General features: G+C 43.1%; 1 protein-coding gene across 6 annotated transcripts in view; it reads right to left on the bottom strand.

Moving 5' to 3' along the window:
• OSBPL5 (oxysterol binding protein like 5) overlaps positions 1–17,030 on the bottom strand; it is a 202,842-nt gene that overhangs the window by 145,357 nt on the left and 40,455 nt on the right. Inside the window, exon 1 of one of the 6 annotated variants that reach the window (XM_032110752.1) lies at positions 9,948–9,969. The exons of the other annotated variants lie outside the window; for them this stretch is intronic. The gene's annotated coding sequence lies outside the window, so the exon portion shown is untranslated. Of the gene's footprint in view, positions 1–9,947; positions 9,970–17,030 lie in introns of those variants that run through there. 6 annotated transcript variants of the gene reach the window in all.

Here is a 17,030-nt window from a genome sequence, read left to right on the forward strand (position 1 = left end):
TGCCATTTGCAGCCCACATTACAGCGCTCCAAAGCTATTCACGCAGATTTGCCAATGCCGGTATTGTGTCTGCATGCCTGGCACTCCTGGACTATTCCAGAATTTCCCCCAGCGCTGACTAGACACATTCTTCACCATGCTAAGAAGAGGGTGATCCATTGCTTCAGGCTGGGGGGAAATGCAGATAATTGCTTTTGAGATGCAAACCCACAATATTTCTCCATCTTTCTGGCACATGGGGGAACAGCTGGACCCTGCTCTCCCCCCCAGCAGACCAGAACACCAATGCCAGGTCAGTGCAGCTGTGCACTGACTGGTATTTATAAGGAATTTGACATTTACGTTCTGATTTAGAAAAGCATAGAGCTCAAGCTGTTCAAGAACTGGCTTTATCTGATTTGCACTGCCCTTCTGCCCCGGTGGCTTTGGTGCATGCTACACAGCACTGGTGCTTGTCTTGGTGTGAGTGACTCTGTTCAGCAAGCAGCAAAGGGAGCCCCAAGCCCCATTCCCAAAACTGCTTCAGCTTATCCCCTGTCAGGAACGTGGACAGAGATTTCTCAGAGCAATGGCAGCTTTTCTGTTCACAAACAGTTCAAAAACCACCAAACCTCAAAATATTAACAGCAATCCTGCCTTCCAAAACATAACTTCAATAGACTTTGTCCCCCTTAGATTCATTCTGATTTATGCAATTACAGGGTGTGTCTGTACTTGCAGCTCTCCAGTATGCAAGTCAGATGCTCTGGAAAAATCTGGTTTCAATTATATGTGAGCAGTAGGGTATTCCCACTGAAAAATCCTACTGTCTGACAATGGTATTTTACGCCTGACCAAATACAGCCCTTCAGCTTTTCCAGTGCCTTTGGGACATACTAATTAAGCTTACAGTGCCTCAGTGACAGAAGGGAGTATCGCCACAAACATGCAAGGAAAAACAGCCCAAGACTGAGAGAAAATGATAAATTACTTATGGATAAGTTAGAAAAGAGTCAAATGGTAATGACTTTCCCTAGATGGATCAGCAATAAGGAAAGAAGTTGCTGGGAGCCATTTCCAAAGGAATTCAGGTCCTCAATGTTTACTTTCACACTGCACTAGAGGTACTGATGGTGCTGAGGTGCAGCAAGGACCAATCCATCCAATTTGGTTCTTTGAATGAACAAGCTCTTAATGCTCAGAGGTAACAACCCTTAAGGCCTAACAATTGCCTTCCATACACACACTTTCCAGGAGAGGCATGTGTAAATTACATTATGCCATTTTATTTACTGGGGACTTGTTTGTTCAAGCACAGCAATATAAGTGGATAATGAAGTCAATGAGATTCCAAATCCAAGGCCTAATGTGTCCGTCTGTGCAGGCAGATAGCAATCTCTGCATGAAAACAGTGTCATTTATACGAAACTACTACATTAAAGAAAAAAGCTATATACAGAAAGTACTGTATTTATCCTCTGCTATGGATAAACAGTACTAGTACATACTACAGTGGGTGTCATTACATATCAGCAAGGTCAATGTAGTGAGATAAAGGGGCGTCTCCTTGGTTGGCATCACAGATCACATGCCCTACAAACTGCACTCTATCATGGAACCAATAGCATCATTTTTCAGAGACTAAAATTAAATGTCAATCTCTGGATAGCCTATAGAGCATATCCACTAACAATGAGAGGGTGGAGAGGTGGGCATGGTGACACGGACAAACACATATAACCCACATATGAAGTGAACTGAAAATGATGTCACAGATATTGAACAAAATGTTTACAAGATAGTGTCTGGTTAAATAAACAGAAGGCAGAGACAGAAAGGAAAGTGACCTTGTTCTGCACAATAGAGGGAGTCATATGGGTGAACCAGATACCCCAAATTACCAGGTACTAGAACAGTACTGCAAATGTAGCTCAACCCCCAACATATTAAGTCCTGACTCAATCGTGTTTGCAACATGAGAAAATACAGACGAAATCATGTCAGTCACCTTTCTAAATATGACCATTTTCCACCTGCTAAAAATGCAGCAGCATACTGAACAGAAGCTCCAGGTGGTATAAATCAGTTCAGCTCTGTTGACACCACGGATGGCAAAGGATAATGTATCTTTACAGTAGCTGTTCTCATGCAAAATCAAGTGCACACATTGCTTGATCTCCCCTGGCAGCCTGCATGCAAAGGCATGAATGTGGACATACTCACTCTGAGACAAGTTTCACAAACCCACTGTGTTACGCCCCTGAGTTGTGGAACAATTCATATAAGGGGGTCTTAACTCTACTCTGCCCTTGTCCTTTTCTGGTCATCAAAGAGAGAAGATTATATGGATGACACAGTGGGAAAAGCTCCGCTTCAATTTATTCAATAGAGATGTTTTCTTCTAAGGAGCACTAATCTGCAAGACTGTAACTTTCACTCTTCAAACGGAGCTCAAATTCCTGACCTTGGCACAGCATCACAGAGGACTTGTTTTCACTCACATGGATTAACTGTCACTGAACAGCTCATCCAGGATAATTGGCACAACCACTCCTCTTCTTCAAAGGTACCATTTCCTCACCTATTTTCCCTTCTTCCCCCAAAGAGTACACAACACACACTATTATAACATGCAACAGTGACTTTAATTACCACCACACCAACTGGCGAGAGCCTTCTCCTGAATGAAGCCTGCCAATTACAGCCAAGGAAGGAAGGCACGGCACAGAGTTGTATAAAAAGCACCTGCAAGCGCCCTGCTCCAAGCACCAGGTGCAGTTTATGCACATGGCTATGAACTCTGCCTGCCCCTGGGAACGCAGCAGGGCAGGAGGAGCACCTGGCACACGCAGCTACCTTGCCTCCACGTTACAAGTAAGTGTGCCAGTACTGACCTCTTCCTATGGACAAACCTATATCCACTGCTCTTATCTGCACATATCCACACAGCTCACGTGCCAGTGGGGAGGCCTGTGATACATCCATGGTACTATCTTGGACTTAAGTCCAATATAATTTGTTCTGCGCTCAAACAAACGCCTTCCTCTGGCACTAAAGCTGCTATTTACAAACTTTAACACTTTGGGGTATGCAAAAGAGGATACTAAAGAGATATTGGCTCTATTTTGTGTTTCAACTCGGGCTGCCATGATTTGACATTCTGTAATCAATTTCACAGTATTTTTTTTCCTGTTAAACCTCAGGGGACTGCTTTGAAAAAAACGTTTATTTGTTAGTAAAACCTGAAAAAAGCCCCACCTTTCTAGCTGGAGGAAAAAAAAAGCTTGGAAGTGTGTGTGGAACATAAACTAGAATTTTAAAAATTCAACAGTAAAGAAGGCTTCTTAACCCCCCTCCTTAAAGTTTCTATTTTTAAGCTGAGTTTCACAATTTCTAACATCCTCGAGATCTCCAAGACTGACGAAATTTTCCTTAATCTTTAATATTATCGCTAACAAATGGATGAGCAAGGTACTTTTTGAGAAGCATCGTCACAGCTATTTTGACTATACCCACATACTAGAGCTTTAATTTTGAACACCTAGTCATAAGCAATCTGTCTCTCCAGCCTTGAATTGGTCTCTTGTCTCATTTAAATTTGGGGAAAAAAAGCTGGAAGAATAGCTAGCAGTCCCAAAATAGGACACTATTTTGCCCACTCTCCCATCAGCAATTTTTAAAGGGCTGCAGTTCAATGCCCCACTGAACTGCACATCCCTCCAGCTGCACACTCCCTCCTCTTCCCTTACATCCAGCAATCATGTAGCCTCAGGATGTTCCTCGGTTTATGAAACACAAAGAAGATGGACCAGCTTCCTCTCACATCAGCTCAGCTAGTCCCTGGATTTTATATGTGGGACACAGTGGGCTTGCACAAACAGATGTGCAGAGGAGCCCGATTTTCCTGCCTTAGGAACATAAGTCACCTCCAGGACAGTTAGGAACCCAGTGCCCATGCTCTTTCAAGGGATTTACAGAGCTCAGAAAGCCTCCCGTGATTAATCCCAGCCCAGATCAACTAAAATAAAAGCAGATGACAGGAAGAAGTTAAATGCTGCTATTGTAAAGCACCTTCTTAATTTACAGCACACCTCTGAAGCAGGCAGCAGCAATTAAACACCCGCCTTTGTAATTATAACACAGGAGCCTGCCTCCACCCTCACAGCCAGCTGGAACTGCTCCCACTTCTGGAGAGCTCTTCAGCAGCCACGCTCACCCACAGCGATGCTGCAGCTCTCCATCTAGCTTATTACTGTCCCAGACCACCAGCTCTGGGAGCTGTCTGAGCAGCACCTTGCCCTGACCAGACAGGGTAAGGACTTTGGGACACTGCTGCAATGCCAAATCTCAACAGTAGCGAAACAGGCCGAGCACCTTGTTTCTAATGAACTGAGGCAGCTGTAAGAGGAAGGCAAGAAGCTGGGGGAAACAAACATCAGTTATCACCCAGTGAAATCTTCCCTGACTTCATCCACAGAGAAAAAACAGTATCAGGGCCTGTCCAGGGCCCACAGTCATTTACATGCCAACCTGATTTATCTATAGCGATTTCTGCTCCTACACCAGCTGTTCAAGTCTCTCCTGGGCAACTTGATTGGGAATTTTATCCAGTGAATGGGCCATTTCAACCACAGTATATCACTAGCTTCTCACAAATGCTCCTCTCTGCTTGGGGGAGGAACACTCATCCATCAAATACCTTGGTGCCTTCTCTGCTTGCCACTTGCTGCCAACTATTTGCTTTGGCACAGCAGATCTCTGGACAGCAAGCAGGCATGCTGTTATTTTCCCCAGCGACAGCACTGAAAAAGGAAAGCATACAAATTATGTCAGTCCTGGGGCTGTCTTCATTTATCCATCAAGGAATAGGATTTTTTTGTGTGTGTGTCCCTAGTGCTATTTTTTTTTTTTAAAGATGCTGTAGAACTGCTCCCAGTTTTGCTTGCTCCAGAAGGGACAGTGCTGGATACATACCATGCTGGGGGGCTTGGCAAATAAAACTTCATGGGAAAAAAAAGTTTCAGCACAAGGTACCTGTGCTCTGCATGCCCTGGAAGAGTCAGGAAGGTCCTCTGCCCTGTTTTTACATACATTTTGCATCATTTTACACTTGTAGAGCAGCTGTTGTGTGGAATACCGGAAAATCCATGAACACCTAGTAAAGGGCATGTCCTGGTTCACCTACAAACATGGCAAGTCCCCAACACTGCATCACACTGTCAGTCCGTGAAAGGTGCAAGGCTCAGAAAAACTGGACTACAGTGAAAGCCCAAATGTGTATGAAGATAATGCCTTTACATATTCAAGCCATGAGTACAACCCATGAGCTTGATTTCCTACTTGTTCCCATCATCCACCTGTGCCTGTTCCCCAGTGTCCCCCCACTACCAACATAACTTCAGTGGGATTTAGATCAGAACTTAAATGGATATATAGAATCAAAAAGAAAAAATCCATTGCAAGCTAAGGAGATATTGGAAACAATCGATCAGTCTTTGAAAGTATTTGGATCACTTCTCCTGGGAAGGACTGCAGCAAACAAAGCAAAGCAACATGTCTACCTAGGATGTTTGAAGCTGCAGGAAGATAGGTGTGGAAATAAAGCAAAGGCTGTGGGTTGTTGCAAGACTAATTAAACCTTGATTTAACTGGGGCTGCAATTTTAAATCTGGATTTTATTACTACTAATGAGGAGAGTTGCTGAAGCATTTCTTAACATAATTTTATCCAGCAGCCCTTGGAATGTATTCAATGTCAACTGGTATCTCTTTCCTGGGACAGACATCTACGCTGGCAGCTTCTACCACTGACACAACACATCAATTCACATAAAGGAAAAAAATCACCATTAGCTAAAAATATCTGAATGAAAACAAAATAGTGTTTCAAATGCCATGGTATTACCCTGCCTTTTTTTCCTTGGCTCCCTCTGTTTTCTGTAGCCATTGACATAGCCTCTGATAGCTGCAAAAAACTGTCTGATTTTGTATTAGTTTTTAAATAGCAGTGGGAGACATTTCCTTGAATTACATTTACGAAAAAACACCACCTGATAAATTTCTTTTGTAAACAATCCTTCCAAAGTCTGAGAAGAACTAGTGAATATATCAAGAAAAGGCCCAGTAAATGAGCTGTGAACGGAAACAGTGGCAGGCATGACGTACTTCTTCCCCCCCACTTTCCAGAAGCTGCTCATTAAGTCCAGTTTTAAGTGGGGTGGAGACAAGCCACAGAAATTCCCAGGATAACACTGGTGTCTGATTAATGAGAAATGTAACATCCATTCAACAGACCTGTAAGGAAGATATGACTGTTGCATGCACACAGGCACATTACACCCTGTGTTTGCCCCAGAGCATCCTGCCCACCTGCTCCCTTCCTGTTCAACTCAAACCTTCCTAAAATTAGGACCATTTCTCCAGTCTCATTCAAAGTTTCCACCTTTATCTCTCAGCCTGCCAGTGCTGATTAAACAAAGAATTTAGGAGCGGAAATGACTATATTCTGTGAGAGACACAGTCCAGAGAGCAGGAGGATGAGTACACAAACCCAAACAGAGCAGCGCCGGATGCTTTCACATGGGAAACCTTCTGCATCCTTTCTTACAGTAGAAATGGGCATAGAGAGGAAAGAATGAGCTCCAGACGTAAGCCATCCTAAGAAAGTTACTTTAAAGGCAAAGCTGAAGATTTTGTTGTTTGTGTGCTAAATACAAACCCTTAGGGGTTTTCTCTTAAGTCTGCTTAGGTACTCTGCACACATCTGCTGGGTGAAAAGGAGCAGCATGTCTGTTTGATACAAAGCAAGTACAGAAACACACTACATTATCCTGCACAACCCTTTAAAACATTTAAATACAAAAAACTAGAAAAGGAGGCCTGAATGCAATTCCCCATGTTCCTTGGGATGGCAGGAAGCTGGAAACGGTCCTTTAGCCCCCTCACAGCCAATGGATTGTTCCAGCTCCAGCACATTTCAGCATTTTACAGTGCATCACACATGGCCAGGACCAACATATAGAAGGCTCTGTAAAAAAGTAAAACCCATCGAGTTGCCCAAGAGTGAAGTAATTCAACCGGCTGAAGTAATTCAAATGGCAAAACAGCATTTTTTTTGAAATAAATCTATTTCAGGTGGATGTGGCTTGTTTCCAACACCAATTAATAGTAATATTGAATTCCTGGGTAGCTAAATATGCAGCTTCTGCCCACTGGACTTCCATGTAATTAGACTAAAAACCTAAAAAACTTACTCTCTCTGACAGAGACTACAAAAGCTGTATCCCCCTAATACAGACCTTTCTACACACCCCCTTTTTGAAAGGATTTACATTCAAATTCATTTTGAATTTGGCAGCAAGAACTGCAGTACATAATTCTTCTGTCCACCATGACCATATAATTGTTATAATTCAGCTTTTTTAGACGTGCATTCTTAGGTATCTACAGGGGTGCTTTAGGGAAGGGTAGCATCAAATGCCCTGCTACAAGAGAAACAAGCTGGCACTCCCCTGCAAGACACTTTTGTTCATTTTCTGTAAAAAAAAAAAAAAAATACACCAGCTCTGCTGCTTCTTGTGCAAACTAACAAACGACTCTAATTCACAGCACTAACACTCACCAACCTGCCCCCAGGGCCTGCTGCCCTCACCAACAGTAACCTTTTCCCTTTGAGCTCCCTCACATCCACGCAGGGTCCCCATCAGGGATGGCGTCCAAGCATCTCCAACTTGACTGCTGATGCTTATCCAGTGCCCAACCACCACTGTTATATTTAAGCCAGAGCCTTGCCTCCAACGGAGTGATCTCTGTATCAGAAAGCACCACGTGGAGTTACAATAAAAACAGCACTGCAGTTTCAAGCTGAGGCATCTCAGAGAACAAAAACCAATAGGGAAGTTTGTAGCAAAAGGACAAAAAAAAAGAGGATACAATGTTGTGTTTCCCTGAATTACTGTGCTTTGGACATAACACAGCATTCTTAATAGGTGACACAGAAAGCCATTCCTAAAAATTAGGAATATGTAACTTTTTGTGAACCCTAGACTATGGGGATGACTTTGGCCTTTTAAATCAACTTAATATCTCATTTTTCAAGCATCAACTTCTAATAATTTCTTTCTGCTACTATATTCAACATCCAAGGGACACTTTTTTTCTTGCATCTTCCCCATACCCTGCTACAGGAAAGGACAAATCACTGGAATAGGGACCAGCAGTATCAAAAGAAAGCTGCTTTCTCATTTTTATACATTTGTACCCGCTGGTAATTCGTCTTCTACAAAGCTGGGGATGGCTGAAATTTTGTTGCAAGGAAACCATGCTCTGTTTAATAACAAGAACAATCAAATGCCATGATTTGTAGGAAGCAACTTTTCTTCCTTGACCTTTTTATTACTGGCAAAATGTCAGCAGATTATTAAAGTGCGGAGAGCACAATCTATGATAAATAACCTTGTGTTGCCACACACCAGACCAAAACACCCCCTCCTCTCTGTCCAGACACATACCTTAGCTTTCCAAACCAGCTCTGATTTATAAAGAAATATAGATAACTAACAGAGTCTGCATGCCAAGTGCAATACCGTGGGTGAACAGGGCTTGCTCAGTTCCTGGAAGCATAAACAAGGGGGGAAGGAACAAAAAGAGCAAGAGCCAGAATGCAGCCTTACTTTTGTATGTGACAGCTGCAAGATGACTGCTGACATAACACATGCGATCTTCATTCTTACCTGAAGTATGGCAGCATGAAAAATTGGAAAGGACCCAGCAAAAAACCATAAGGCTGTCTCCAAGTCTTAAATCAACTGCAATGAGACTTAAGATGTTCAACCTACTTAACTAATCAAAGACATTTAAGGGATCACCTGATCATAGCCTGCAATCACTTAGAGGGAAAAGATGTCAGCTGGAAAAAAAGAAGGTAGAAAAATGCCAGATTTAGAGAGAAAGCACATATCTTTTACTGTAAAGAAAACTACCATTTGCACACATTTCTGAAGAGCACAAAAGAATCACCAACAGAAATTTAAAGGCACTACCTGCCTTAGGAAAAATGCTGTAACTCAACCAAAAATTACTAGATTTAAGAAATCCCAGGCTAAAATCCTGGCAGACGCAAAGTGAAATGACTGGGATAGGACTGATACATCTGGCTTTAAAATCCAGGATGCAAAGAAAAGCTGCATTGTCCAGAAAGCAAACTCCAGCCTTCCTACCTGAGTCCTCTTTCTCACCAGATAAGCACCTTAGGAGATGACCATGCCAAGCGTTGCAGAGCCTTTCTCCAGCCGCCCGAGCCCTGCACCTCGCTGCGCTGTAATCAAGCAGCAGAGCAGCCAGCGGCGGGCAGCTCGTGCTGCTTGTTAAACATTTCTAGCCCCAAACACTGCATTTCTTCTCCACTTAACTCTTCTAAGGTCCACTTCCAAAACAGCCTGAAGAAAATACTGTTTTGCAGACTTCAGTAAAATAAACCTTTTTATTATTTCATGTGCCGTTTCGTTTCCTGGTACTCAAAGCTAAGTGGCTCAGATATTTACAGTACTGGGAGCCTCATCTAAGACAGCCTCACGGAGCCAACAGCTCACAGCGCAGTAGGACTGCCCATTAAAAACACTACGGAATAATTCCAGGCTTCCTATGGGCACCATCTATGCGTGCAGCTCAGCTCATTTTCTACACATTATTAAAAGCTACACTACTTAACTCACCATTTAATTTTGACGTTAAATGAAAGCAAAAAGCATGACAAAAGAATGGTAGTGAAAAAAAAAGAAAGAAAGAAGCTGTACCTGAAGGCTTCCTAGTAGCTTTATCCAGAGAGTAAACAAGCATACTCTGGCTGGATCTGAGCCAGCAGACAATGCCAAATAGCCCCAAGAGGAGATCAGACCCTCTCCGTGCCCTCATAACAGAGCCCTATAGGCCAACACAGGAAAATAAATAAAACCCAACCCCAAAACTTACTTTGTTATTTTTCTGGTGCAGACAGAGGCACAGAGGTGCAAGCAATCTCCCCACAGCTACAGGAGGTCTGTGATGGAAGCAGGGACTAACACTGATCTTCTGATTTCAAAGCCAAATGCCCTAACCACAAAATTATCCTACTTGCATTGCCTCAACCTGTCTCAATCCAGAAGAACCAAAATACTGGAGAAGGGAAGGAGGGAAAGAAGGGAAGAAAACAGAAGGTTTATCAGGAATATTTCTGGTCCACCTGGGAGCAAACACTGCTTACATTGGTGCCCCGTAATTGCACTCCAGTGAATTTGGAACAATGGTATGAAGTTTAGTGCTCAAAGTACTCAGCTTTCTGAGAGTTTAAGCAAGGCTGACACAGCCCTTCTCTTAAAGCAAGAAAAAGCCCCATATTGCTTAATGCTTTTTATACAGGGGCCTGGAATGCTCAAGAGATTAAATAATTCACACACTGCCTTTCCCCAGGGGTTCACATCTAGCCCAGATCACAAGTGTCAAATACAATCACATGTACTCTTGATAGACTTTGAGAGGTAAGAGCACGGCCCGAGTGCAACTCCCAGGAGATAAATGCTTGTATGGGATAAGTCCCTGTGGATCAACTTAGCAGGAGCCCTACCAGGACAGCAAGAAATACTGCACAGAAGTGGTGTCTCAGACCCCAGGGTACAGAGGTGAATAAATGAGGGAACATATTTTGGTTTTCCCCTTGGACGGCATCAACTTCCAAAGACACAGTGAAAGCCTGCCCCAAATAAATCACTTTCATCCATATGGAGAGGCAGGTTGTGCTTACAGCAGCTCCACCTTAAAAGTGGCATAAAAGAAGCCATTCTCAGTTGCATCAAATATGCCAAGACAGTGAGCTGGTGTGTTTTTACATGGGGTACACAACTGCACACCTTGTGATCTGCTCAGGCTCTCAAACAAGGGGGGCAGAGGGAAGCAACAGCACCAGCTGCCGCAGCTCCAGCACGGGAAGAGCAGCAGAGGCGGGTGCTGGCGGATGGCACAGAGAGCTGGGGTGCACCCACTCAACCTGCCCAGGGACTCAAGATGTTGCAACCTGCTCCAAGCAGAAAAGAGCAGCAAACCACGGCTTTCTCTGCAGTGTGGGCAAAGCACGGAGGGAGCAGAGCCTCCGGGGAGCCATGTTCCACTGCAGTGCCTTCAGAGCTGCAATGGCATTTGCTGGGTGTGCCCCTGCTTGTGTAGCTACAGGCTTGGCTGGAGGGTGCAATCTGCTTCTTCACGCTATTTCCACAGTCATTTTCACTTGGAGTGCCTGCTGTTTCCTTTCATGAACTGCTGCATCCCTGAGGTACAAAGGGCAGAAAACTCTTCTAGCAAAACCTGGCAGTCAGCAATAGAGAGGGGAAAATAAATTATTAAGGACCACATTGGGGCAGGTTTTCTTTCTATCTGTCTTGAGCAAAACTTAAATCACTTCTTCCTTCCCCCATCATGGCTACGGTAATAATGCACAACTATTCATTATCCTCATCTTAACTAGAAAAGCCTCCTTCAATTTAGCACTTAATATAATTATGGTAAATTAAATAGTGTCTAGAAAAAGTCTTACTTTTTCAGAGCTATTATCTTACCTCTATGAAACTCTATCAGTTAAAAGTGAAGCTAGCTATTAAACAATGAGGGTTTGTAGCTATTCAGTGAGCAGAAAAGTGAGATGTTCAGTGGAAAATTGTTCAAATTCTATTCCTAAATTCAATACCACATCTCCAAGGGAAAACGGGAGAATCTCATTAATGATATCGCAGCGTCCCTCTCGCAGTGCAGAGATAGTACTCGAGCACCAATTCTCTGTTCACTTGCCTTCGCCCCAACACTTTTCTTTTCTAATATGAGGGGGAAAAAATCTGCATTTTATAAAATCACAAGGTAAATTATTGCCTTTGTGTGCTTTCAGCAAAAGCTCTCTCTGGCTAATGATGCATCATTAATCTGATTTCTGCAAGAGACATACAGGATAAAAAGACTTGGCTGCCATGAAGTCAATGGGAAAACACACAGACTTTGAGAGGGTCACGATAAACAAAACCAAAAGCCATAAATTTCCACACTGCCACTCTGAAAAAAAATAAAAACACAGAGCATCTACAACAGGTACTCAAGAGAGCCTTTTGGTAAATGGTTGTTCTGTGTTCTCCTAAATAAATCAAATGCTGGCTTGATAATACTTGGAGTGATACTAGAAGCATTATTTTTAACACAAAATAAGCATACCAGCCATCAGGCATAAAATATTAAGCAGGAGACATCTTTAATATATTGTTTTTCAACAACTGGGGGAACATTAGCAATAATTAGCAGCCAGCACTGGAACTGCTCTCTGCTAACTGTGCATCTTGTGGGTAACAGTAAGTCTTATGTTAACACAGCGATGTCAGCTAACAACAGCTTTATGGCAGAGAACAGCATATTGTGCATTTCTGGGAAAAGGAACCTTTAGTGCTGTGGGGGTTAATATGGTTAAATTGCTTCTGAGTCACAGCCTGTTGTTGCTCAATATTTTTCAACTTGGTCCCTACCTACCTTTTATTTCCTCATGGGGATGCACCTGTTCAAAGAGAATAAAACTGCCACTGTTGCACCCACTGTCTTAGCTCATTTAGACAAGTTATTCAGTATCTTGCTTACATAATGAGGTTCTTTTTATTTATATTGCAGAACAGCCCAGCAGAATCCAAGACAATGCTGCATTAAATATTGTGTGAATTTACAATGAGAGACCTTGAACAAAGACCAAAGAACACATAATCCAGGCAGAGAGAGGATGAAAAAGGCATGGAAAGGTGATTGACACACCCTGGCCATGTACCTTCTCAGGGTACTCAGAAATGAGAGACCCTACACTACACTTCTCAGATATACTCATGGCTAGGGGATCACCCAGCTTCTCAGCACACCTCACCCTCTTGGAAAAGAAAGCTTTCAGCACCTACGCTGAGGGATTCCACAAGACAGAACTTGAACACCAGCTTGGGAAAAACTAGGTTAGATGCCTGACAGTCTAGGCTTGGTTTACACAGCCTCCAGCCCTGTCCACAAGTGGAGCTCCCCAAGTCTACTGCAATGCATAGGTGTATGAATAAATGAGTGCAGGTATTAAAAAATGAGTGCAGGTGTGCCAAGGTGCGTCCCATGACCTGGAGTCCAGAGAGAAATTCAGGCAGTAACAGCAGTTTGATTACAGGCAACAAAGCCTGGGTGGCTCGTCAGTCAAAAAAACCCCAAAACAACCAAACCAAACCAAAACCCACAACCCCAAAAAACCTCCTCAACAACCAAGAAATTGGGCCTCATTTGCATCCACTGAACCTGAATTAAAACAAAACAAAACAATCTTATACATGATTATACACATCCTTATCAAATTAGATCTCCTCTTCAATGAGAAAGGTTACAAAGTCAGAGCAAGACAAGGAGGCTGGGCCAAATGACAGATGTTAAATGGAAAGAAGGAAATCTACTATAAAGGAAACTGTAAAATACAAAGACTGTGTATTTCATATCTAACACACCTGTGTCCTGCTCTAGACTGACAATAACAGAACTCCATGGAAGGCAGTTTAAATTACTGCCTTGCCCACTAGCGCTGTAATTTGTACAGTGCATTCAGTGCTCACTGAAAGCCTTCATAGTCCAAGTAAGGATTTACAAATTTACAAAAAAAAAAAAAATTGCTTAGACCTGAACTGTCTTTGACCCACATATGAAAGAAAAGGTCATGAAATGATCTGCAAATCCAGATTACTTTCCTTAGTAGGGTAAGGGAAAAAAAAATAATTCACTGCATCAGCAACTGTCAGGCTTACAGCAGTGCATGAGGTTCTTTTTCGAGGCAACACAGCAAGAAAAGACAGAAGGATTCACCTTATAAAATGGAAATCTCATTTATTTGCATCCATGCCAGGAGCTTGCCAGAATAATCACCCTGACAGAGCATTAATTCCAGTGGCAATTTCACATTCACATTTCAGGGGTTTTACAGATGAGCCAGCAGCAGCTCCCCGAATGAGCTGTGCAATGTTTGATAAAGTGTATAAAAGCCTTGGTGACCTCCTACTACTACATAAAAGTGATTCTCTCCTGATGCTGAAGTCATACCAAAAAGAGAAAGTACAAAAATATCAAAACAATAACAAAAAAAAATTTAAATTGTTCTTTTCATTCTGCCAAGATTACCCACAATGATCAACGGTTACCCACACCATGCAATGGAGTAGAATTTCCTTCGTCTCCTTACTGGGACATGGCTATATATTGCTGCGTGGAGAGAATTCCCCATCATTTTTATCTGAGAAAAGAGCAAATCAATTCAACAAAGCAATCCTAGCATAGGCTTTGCACTCTTAACTGGCATCAAACAACACAGATAACAAAAGCCAAGCTGTTTCTGCAGTACTGCAGGTCGGAAGGAACAATGACACTACAACAGTTGTCTGGAACAAAATTCATTAGCATGACAATTAAAGTGCTTTTTAGAGCAATCCCATGATTTTGCCGAGAGAAAACTGAAGGAGAGCTAGCAGGACACAGCTTTTGTGCCTGAAGTGCTGGGATGCAGAAGGACCAAGTTCACATTTAAGCTTTCCACTCAACACAGAACGAGACATTTCATCCCTCGATGCCTCTCTGCCACATCTGATAGATAAGCAGCACGTCTGCTTTTATCTCGGCCTCTGCTGATCGATTTAGACAGCACACCCTTCAGGACTCTACTACAGTAGCATTCCAGTTTGGGAATACACATAAAATAGCTATTACATTATTCCTTGGGGGTACAATTTCACATTGATTGATTCACTGACAGATCAGATAGGATGAAGCAGGCAGGCTCCATGTTGATTCCCCCCCTCCCCCCCTCCAAGGAGACCTGCACACGTCCCAGTTTATTAAGGATGTGAGTATTTCTCTCTTGCCTTTAGCAGGTTAATTTTTCTCTGATGCTATAATCATGCAAACTGGGTTGCCAAAACACTCAAACTCATAAAGCCCTGCAGTCAATTCCCAGTAAGTTGAAGCTTGGCATGGAGTTTAACAAAACACATAGAAAAACTACTATCAAGAAGATTGCCAGCACGGTAAAGTTATTGATATTGGAACAGAGCACAGACCTCAGTGACACATTGCAAAAAGAAAGCCCAGGTATACAGCTGTCTGTTTATTAAACAAAGAGGAGAACTGAGCCTTTTCAATTCAGACTTTGATTTATACACATATAAATCCTTCAATCCGAAAGGAGTGCAAAGGAAAAAATGGCACAATTTCAACTGTAGCTCTATAAACTCTGAGACTAAAGAACAAGGGATATGCCCATGGTTTTTATGCAGCTTGAAAGAAATTAAAAAGCACCACCACACAAGCAGCCGGACTATTCTAACCTAAAAAAAAAAATAAATCCCCCTTTCACATCACTCCCCTTCTGTGATGGACAGAAACCATTTACAAGTAACTCTTACTAGCCTGCTGTTAGCTGCTTCCAATTTTGCAGAATATTCCCTTCTTGTCCCTTGATCTTTTTGTATTACACAGATGCATATACAGTTCCTGGAGCCACCTGATGCAAGCACAACACTCCCACGCCTTGAGCAGAGAAAGAGTATTTCAATAATTTAAAAATGTGGAAACCTGGGCAGTTTGTACACTGCTCCTTAGTCCTCCACAGAGGCTCAGCAGCTACTTATCAAAAGGGTGTTTTTCAGGATGGTTGTCTCCTTCCTCCTTCATTGCATGACCAGAAAGAGCCACAGTGGTGGGGAGGAGCTGGGATGAAGGCAGAACCTGTGATTTGGACACAGCCCTGTACAATTAAATGCACCACAACCACACAGCTCCAAAATGAGGGCTGAGCAGCACCTGGGAGGAGTTTGCTCTGTCTCAGACGCCTGGTGCTCCAAAGCACAGCATAAACACAATGACAGTCAGGAGCCTCCATGAGGAGTGAGCAAGCCCAGACCCACACTGAGACATGCTGGCAGAGCAGGTCACCGTCATTCCTGCCCAAACTCGTGTGTATTTGGCATTTGGATTGTTCCCATTCCCTCAGCTGCTTCTTGTGTTTCCTTTACCTTAGTAACCACAGCAGGCATGCACAAACACCTACAATGTGCTGCCAGAGACATCTCATGTTGAGGAGCGGAGGCGTGAGGAGCAGCCTTTCTGGTTGAGAAAACACTGTGCTATTAATGCTCCAAAGGCAGGGAGGTCAGGAGAAAAAACACTAAATGCAGCTTTTCCCCCAAATAAAACAGGAGATCAAATAGCACAAACCTGTGCAGTTGCACAGGCGGGTCTGTGCTCCGCAGCTCGGAAGCAGCAGGGCCCTGCTGACACACTTCAGGGCAGTTTCATTTTTACCTCTTCAGCCCCAGATCCAGCACTGAAAGACCTTCAGCACTGGCAACACTGACAATCTCACAATTGCCTCCAGCAGGTAACAGCTCTCTTGGACATGAAGTGAGTCTAACCCAATTCAGATTAGCGTAACCAAAATTTTTACGATCTATGAACATAGTAAGAATTAGTCGGGTCTCAGTTTTGCTCTGAGCACGGCACACTGATTTCAAACACTGCACTTTACCGATTATAGGAAGGGCCTTTCCTTAGAGATATCCTGGGTTCCAAACCACAGCACTGTATCAGAGAGCCATTTTGCTCCTGCTGTAGCCAAGAAAGCACCTTGCTAAATATCTAATCCAGCAATGGAAACTGAACCACCTGTACTGTACAAGCCTCCCTCCCACTCACCTGATGAATCAGTTTTGCAATAAAGCACATGAAAATTAAATTAAGCACCATGAAAAGATTAGAGCAGTAAATCCGCCTTTCAGTTACTTTCATGCATCACCATGATTAAATCATTCCTTAGGTTCACTTTGTCCACTTCAAACCAAAATAGGCGGTGGGCAGGACTATGGCCTGCATTTTCTCCCTGGAATCAGAGAACTGCTGTCTGTACCTCCATCAATAGTGCCACAAAGTAACCCCTGGAGCTGAAACTGACTCCCTTGCTGCCCCCACGCCCTTTCAGCCCAGCTCAGCTGCCCC

This window comes from Corvus moneduloides, chromosome 6, assembly GCF_009650955.1.
Source record: "Corvus moneduloides isolate bCorMon1 chromosome 6, bCorMon1.pri, whole genome shotgun sequence".
Taxonomy (NCBI): Eukaryota; Metazoa; Chordata; class Aves; order Passeriformes; family Corvidae; genus Corvus; species Corvus moneduloides.